The sequence below is a fragment of the Cricetulus griseus genome (assembly GCF_003668045.3).
Source record: "Cricetulus griseus strain 17A/GY chromosome 1 unlocalized genomic scaffold, alternate assembly CriGri-PICRH-1.0 chr1_1, whole genome shotgun sequence".
In the NCBI taxonomy this organism is placed as follows: domain Eukaryota; kingdom Metazoa; phylum Chordata; class Mammalia; order Rodentia; family Cricetidae; genus Cricetulus; species Cricetulus griseus.
This window is the reverse complement of record NW_023276807.1, coordinates 230,965,735-230,973,998: the sequence shown is the minus strand read 5'-3', so window position 1 is coordinate 230,973,998 and position 8,264 is coordinate 230,965,735.

Here is an 8,264-nt window from a genome sequence, read left to right as displayed (position 1 = left end):
ACAGAGCATACAAAACAACTTTTTTTTTTTTTTTTTTTTTTTGCTTAGCAACACAAGCATATACTAAAGTATGGTTTTAAATAAAATGTTTGGTGAAACTTGTTCTTCCTTCAGTTGGAAAAAAAAAAATCATGTACCAGCCCCTTGCCACAAAACTATTCTGTTGGGCAGAAACATCTCTCGGTTCCAGTGACATCTTCACAAATCACAGGAAATCAGTTCTTCACGGGAGATGAGGGGGGGAAATGCCAGAATTCTTTGCAAGTCTGTCTAGAAAAATCTCTGCTGCAGACTTCATTCCACACATTCAGCAGTCCCTGGGCCATTAACCCGTTATGAGGTGCTAGCAAGACCCTGGTTGCTGGGACTTTCATCCACACAGGCATAGCGCTCTACAGTAAGGGGAAAGTGATTGCCCCACATTAGCAAGGCTCTGATCAGAATTTTGTTTGCTGTTTCACACTAGAAGAGAGAAAAGCTGGCCAAAGGAAAGCCACCCTTTAGCTATGGAAGAAAAGGGCATTGGCTTCAGCCTAGATCCTACTGTCCTCGGCCCTGTTTAACCTGTACAAATCTTTTACTTCCTCATCTGTAAAATGAACTTGATCACCCTCCTCAAATCTCTAGGGAATTAAGTTCAACAAGCTGATGAGTCTGGCACAGCCCAAAGACAGGGTTCACTAAGGTCCAGTCCCCGTCCCCGTCCCCCCCCCCCAGTCTGTAAGCAAGAAAGACCACTCTACAATTTAGACAAAACTCTCAAGTTGGTAATTACAAGAAAGATAATGGAGGCATACAGGCTGTGGATATTTCCTGCATAATTTCTCCTCAAAATCAAGTGCCTGGGGAGCTGAGCCAATTTGTTGAACATCAGAACTACATGTCCCCAGACTGTCCTTGGCACTATCGTGTTATCATTATGGCCCTTCCCTAGAATCTACAATCCAGCTGCAAGAACAAACCATACAATTGTCTGTGTGTTTACATAAGGAAATATTAAATGATATCTCTGGGGAATAAGGAATGAGAAGAAGGACATTATGGAAAGCTTGGTTAAAAACTTTTCGATGGTGGCTGAGTCAGAGGAGGCCCTGAGTAATGATGATGTGTTCATAGACCTGTTAACGCCTTAATGCCCCTCTCTCTGTGCCATTATCTCTCGCCTCCTATTTTTCAAATATCAAACCTTCCCCTTGTCTCATGATGACATCAAAATCTAAACCCTGGCACTTCAAATCCCTATCAGCTTCTAGCCCTAACTATGCTTTGCTACCTCCTAAGGGCCCAATTCACCTGCACACTTCTCAAGGAGTGCCCCTTGTATACATGACTGCTAGTCACTCCCTAGCATAGCCAGGCTCCCCTCCATCATCATTCTAGACCTCCCTGGGCAGTCACCTCTGCATATCCTGTACCTGCCCTCAGACGTTGAAGATTCCAGCACTGGCATGATTGACACCATCTCCAACATCACTCCACTGATAGATCAAAAGAGTGGCTCCACCAATGCCCAAGCCCAAATCCCTGTGATGTGTTACACAGTGTTATGGAGCTGAATTATGTCTTCCCAAAATTTATATATTGAAGCCTTAAGCCCCAACACATCATCATATGGCTGTATTCAGAAGGGCCTTTAAAGATGGACTGCATTAAAATGAAGACTTCCTTCTTCTAATTGGAATTGTGATAAGAACAAACCAAGGTTTGACCTGTAGAGAAAAAAAAGACCTGATGAGAATATAGCATGAAGATGCCATCTACAAGCCAAGGAGACATCTGAGAAGAAACCAAACTGCCAAGGTTCATCTTGAACTTCTAACCTCCAGGACTGTGAGAAAATTTGTTTCTGTGGTTTAAACTCCTAGTCCGTGAGGTCTGTTATGGTAGACCTAGGCATATAATACAAGAGAATGGAGGAGTTTAGGTTGTAGGCAGAATAAGGTTGCAGCAGTTCACTGAGTGCTAGTGAACTGGCTTTAAAGGAAGTAAAATATGAAGTGAGGGTGGTGACCGAATGCTGGAGTGCCTGCTGTGCCTGCTGTGAAAGCCTGAGGACTTGAGTTTGGATGCCCAGCACCCGTGAAAAAGCTGAACACATCAAAGTGCATGTGTAACTCCAGTGCTGGGAGACAGAAGGGGAGAGGACCCCAGATCTCAATGGCCACAGAAGCTAGTCAAATTAATAACACTCTAGGTTTACTGACAGACCCTGTCCCAGAAATTAAGGTGGACAGGAATCAAGGAAGGCACTCTGTTGACCTTTGTCCATGTGTACACATATGAAAGTATACACTTACAAATATGTGCCACACACACACACACACACACACACACACACACACACACATACACACACACATACACACACACATACACACACACATACACACACACACACACACACACACACATATATATATATAGTCAAAGGTCAACCATAAAGGTCAACAAAAGTAAAACAGAAGCAAAGTGACCCAAAGGAGGACTCTACTCATTGCCTCTAGCTCTGAAGATGAAGGAAGAGACTACCAGCCAAGGAATGGAGGTGACCTCCAAAATCTGTAAAGGACAGGAGATAGAGCCTCTTGATATCAACCAAGGGATGCCTGTGTTAGACTTCTATCCCCAAAGAAATAATGCAAGGCTTTTGTGTGGTTTAAACCACTAAGCTCACATGATGTGTTACACCAGCAGTAAGAAATTAATACATCTTGGCACATGCCCTTGTGATTTTAATATCCACACAGAATAAACAAGCCTCCCAATATCTCATTTCTCTTAGCTCATTGATTCTCTCCCAGAGGTCTTGGCCTGCCTTTGACCTCAGGCCACACCCCTTGACCTCATTGCTACCCAACCCTCCTGTGATCTCACTTTCAATCACCACCCTCTTCATTCTCCACCTCTCAGACCTTTCCACTTTGCTTCCTTGGGTCCAACTCTCAGACTCCAAAACTCCTTCCCCTATACTGTCCCCTGGCTAAGACATTATCAGCCATGAATGCTTCCCTTCATGCACCTCGTCCAACTTTACTCTTCTTTAATTGAAACTCACATGGAAAAGAAACCCTAGGAAAATCCACCATTCCAACCCTCACTCTATACTCAATCCAAGGAAAATTCTCTGCCAGACCCATCTGGCTCTTCTTAAAATGATGACTAGTCTACCAAGAGCATCCTCAGAGCATCCTACCTTTTGCAACTCTCCTCCATTATCTCTTCTATTTGATGACGATAGCACACCTGAGCTCTGAACTAAGATGTCACCTCCTACAGGAAGCCATCCTTGACCTCCACTGTGGATACGTGGATCAAGATTCACTGGACTAGGATCAATATAGGTTAATATAATTTTATTTGGGGAGAAGGCACTTACACAAGAAACAGATGACTGCCACAAGTTCCCACTCCAGAATCCACGCAGATTGCTCTCTTCGACCTGACCAGAACCAAGAGTGAGTTCAGGTCCCAACCCCAGACCTAATCTTACTCCATTAGGTCCACACCTGTGACCACACCCACATGGGCATGGTCACTGCTACAGGTGTGGTGTGTGTGTGTGTGTGTGTGTGTGTGTGTGTGTGTGTGTGTGTATCCCACTACACTCCACCCTGGCCACCCAAGGCTGTATAAAGTGCCTTCCTCAGGGCTCTTAAATACTCTGTACATTTTTCCTTCACCAGCTCAGACTGTATTTATTTTTAGACCCATAGGATGGTAAGATCTCAGGAGGACAGTGACTATGAGGCTTCCCTACATCTTACTCAATAATGCTTGAAGAATGGATGAAGACATGAATATATGAATGAACCAGAGAATGGTTAAAGGGAAAAGGCATCTGAGAAAGTAGCAAGATGCAATTTTATGTAGTGTTTCATTTTCTTTTCCCCTTGGACCACTTTTCCCTCAAAGAAGGAAAAGTAAGATGGCCTGCCAGCTATCCAAAGGCATTTAGTGCACTGGGTAAACATCTTGAGCTCACTCAAGTAGACTCTGCAAGTGTTTAGTCCTTTGGCGATTTCTTAGATCCTTAATCATGAAATCTTAGAATAAGGATAGGGCCATAGGGTCATGTGATATCCTTCTCTGAGATTCTACACCCAGCCCCAGGACAAACCTTGGTTTCCAAACATTATGGTTCTCTATGTTAGTAAATTTACCACCATAACTCCTCCAAACTCTTGAGAACATCAAAAGGACATTGGAAAGTAGAATATTCAACTTAGAATAAGGCAAATGAAATGTTCGCTGTCATAATCATATTTGTTTGAAACACTGGGCAAAACCAGAGAGAGATGTGAACCAAGGGCTAGAAATCAAGACTGATTCGGCCCCCAGGGTGTGGCTTGTGCAAACCTCTGATCCCTTCTTGGTTTTCATCCCATACAATGAATGGTATTGTACCTCCCATCTCTCCTCCTAGCCCAGACTGCATTAGGTAATGCCTATAACTCCACTGAGTCCCTAGAGAGTGGGTCCGAGTAAAAATTATACTGTTGGAAGGATGCCTTAAAGTACTAAGGAACCAATGTTCTTCTATACTATTCACACACACACACACACACACACACACACACACATATATATGTAATATATGAATCATAAACCATATAATTGGACCCAGCCAAGTAAGAGAAACATCCCTAATGATTTGATCCAGCCAAGCCATGAGAGATGCAGCTGGCCATCCTAATGCAAGTATAGAGGTAAGTATTTTGGCTGCTTTTCATAAGAAAGAAGGTTTAAAAGTCAAAATAAGGGAATATGCTGCTTCCCTGAGTTCTCTCTGTGCTGTCTGTGGTGTTATGGTTTAGATGTCGACTCCAAAATGCAGGCTTACATTTCATTGTCTTTGGAACAGCATTAAGAGAATTGGCTCTTTAAGATGTGCTTAGAGGGGTTAGGGCCACAGCTCAGTGGTGGAATGCTGCCTCGTGTGCATGAGGTCCTGGATTCAATTTCCAGCATTGCAGAAAAAAAAAAAAAACTACATTGCTAGATCATGAAGGCAGCACCCTTATGATAGATGAATGGCAGCACTCCATTATCACAGGAGTAAGTTATTTACAGAGGGAAGGGTTCAGCCAAAGCATCTCCATGTCTCACACACTTTACCTTGACTCACTGCCCCAGTATAATCCAGTAGGAAGGCCCTCCTCACCAGCCAGACATCTTGGACTTCCCAGCCTACAGAACCACAAACTAAACTTCTACTGTTTACAATTTATCCAGTCTGGGTGTTCTGTTATAGCAGGAAAAAAATGACTAGAGACATATGGTGTATTTATTCATTGTTGTTCTGTTTACTCTTCTGCCCTGAATAACGGCAGTGCTGGCTCTTGTGTCATTGGCTGCCAGGCTTGTTCCAGAGCCCTTCTACACTCTGGTTCCCAAGGCTTCCACCAGGGCTAAGATTTACACCATCACTCTGCTGGTTCTCAGCTCTCCAGGTTCAGACTGATTTATGCCACTGGCTTTCCTCACTAGTCAGCAGGCAGACCATGGAACTTCTTGGCTTTTATAACAATGAAAGCCAATCTCTACAATAAATGTATCTGTCATCTTCCAATGTATTCTGCCTTATCCTAAACAACTGACTGAGGTAGAGAAGGAATAGAGAAAAGACAGACCAACATCTGGACAGAAATACAGATTCACAGAAAAGCTGAGACCAGGTGTTCTGGGCTTCTCTGAAATCAAGATGCCTGGGGTACCAAGGAGAATCCTGCCCTCTTCTACCTGAAGCCAGATGACTGCATCGTCCCATTGAGCAGGGTGATAATGAACACAATCCACAGACTGACTCCTCATCCAGCCTTCCTACCTACACAGGCTGAACTCACTTCCTCCCAGACAGACTGAGCAGGCCCAAGGGAGCCATAGCCACCAGTGAGGACCAGTCTTCAAAGCCTCGCTTTGACGCTCCAAGAGGGAGAAAGGAGGTATTCCTGCCATAGGAATGTGTCTTCCCTATCTACAAATGTAGGAAACCAGAATTAGCTCAGGACAGACACCTGCTACCTATTATCACCTACCTGGATTGCCCCTGCGATGGTATGTTTTCACCATAGTGTACTAGCCTGTGGTGTTTTTAAGGGAGTGTGAAATTTTTAATTAAGAAGTGGGTCCTGCACAGTCAGCAAGACAAAACGGCAGCCCACAGAATGGGAAAAGATATTCACCAACCCCACATCTGACAGAGGGCTGATCTCCAAAATATACAAAGAACTCAAGACGTTGGTCTCCAAAACACCAAACAATCCAATTAAAAAGTGGGGTAGAAAACTAAATAGACAATTCTCAATAGAGGAATCTAAAATGGCTGAAAGACACATAAGAAAGTGTTCAACATCCTTAGCCATCAGGCAAATGCAAATCAAAACAACTCCTAAATACCATCTTACTCCTGTCAGAATGACTAAAATCAAAAACACCAATGACAGTTTATGCTGGAGAGGATGTGGAGAAAGGGGAACACTCCTCCACTGCTGGTGGGAGTGCCAACTTGTACAGCCACTTTGGAAATCAATATGGCGACTCCTCAAGAAAACCGGAATGAGTCTACCACAAGATCCAGCAATTCCACTCTTAGGCATATACCCAAAAGAAGCACATTCATACAACAAGGACATCTGTTCAATGATGTTCATAGCAGCACTATTTGTAATAGCCAGAAACTGGAAGCAGCCTAGATGCCCCTCAACTGAAGAATGGATAGAGAAAATGTGGTACATTTACACAATGGAGTACTACTCAGCAGAAAAAAACAATGGAATCTTGAAATTTGCAGGAAAATGGATGGAACTCGAAGAAACCATTCTGAGCAAGGTAACCCAATCACAAAAAGACAAATATGATATGTGCTCACTCATAAGTGAATTTTAGACATAGAGTAAGGGATTACCAGCCTACAATTCACACTGCCACAGAAACTAGTAAACAAGGAGGACACTAAAAGAGACAAACTTTGTCCCCTGGAGAAGGGGAAAGGGTCACCACCCCCTGAGCAAATTGAGAAAATGGGAAGAGGGAGGAGGGAGCTACGAGAATGAGAAGGGAAGAAAAGGAAGGATGCAGAGGACATGAGGGAGCAGAAAGGTTGAGTCAGGTATAGATTAGAAGAAAGGATATGTGGCCGGGCATTGGTGGCACACGCCTTTAATCCCAGCACTCGGGAAGCAGAGGCAGGCAGATCTCTGTGAGTTTAAGGCCAGCCTGGTCTCCACAGCTGTAGGGAGCCGTTCCTGCGTCCTCCATTACAATGATGGTGCCTGCAGACACCAAAATGCACCATCATTGTAATGGAGGATGCAGGAACGGCTCCCTACACACAGCGAGTGCCAGGATAGGCTCCAACACTACACAGAGAAACTCTGTCTGGAAAAACCAAAAAAAAAAAAAAAAAAAAGAAGAAGAAGAAGAAGAAGAAGAAGAAGAAGAAGAAGAAGAAGAAGAAGAAGAAGAAGAAAGGAAATGTGATAGGTAGAATTTTAGTTGGGGGGGTGGTAGGGGAGGAAGGGAGGGAGAAGGGAACTGGGATTGTCATGTAATTCAATCTTGTTTGTAATTCAAATAAAAAAAAAAGACATGCCTACAGGAAATTTACAAAAAAAAAAAAAAAAGAAAAAAGAAAAGATAAAAAGAAGAGGTGGGTCCTGGTGGGAGGAAGTCAGGTCACTGGGAGTGTGTTCTTTTTTGGGGGCACCCCATCTCCTCCATCTCTGCTTCCTGGCCACCATGAGATGAATCCTGCTATCTTGGCTCCTGCCACCATGTGCTGCCTCACCACAGGCTCCAAATACCAGAAGCAGACAACTGTGATCTGAAACCTCCAAAAGTGTCAATCAACATAAATGCCCCTCTTTGTAAGCTGGTTCCTCTCAGGTATTGTTACAGCAATGAAAAGCTGAGTGAGGCAGAGAACTAATCCGAGCCTATGGATAGTGGGAAGACAAGCTCGGGTAGCATGCAGATGAAGAGGCAGGTAGGTGATTCAGTGAGAGACTTACATGCAGAAGCATGTAGAAGCAAAACTGGCCAAAATCGGCAGAAAAATTATCAATTAATTCTGCTCCCTGAATAACAAGAATTATGTACATGACATATGTTTTTAATATGTACCTTTCCTACACCTTATAGTATTAACAGCAGCTCAATGTGGTGATACACACTTAATCCCAGCACTGGGGGGCTGAGGCAGGGGAATGGATCTCTGTGAGTTCAAGGCCAGCTGGTCTACGAAGCAAATTCAGGATAGTTAGGGC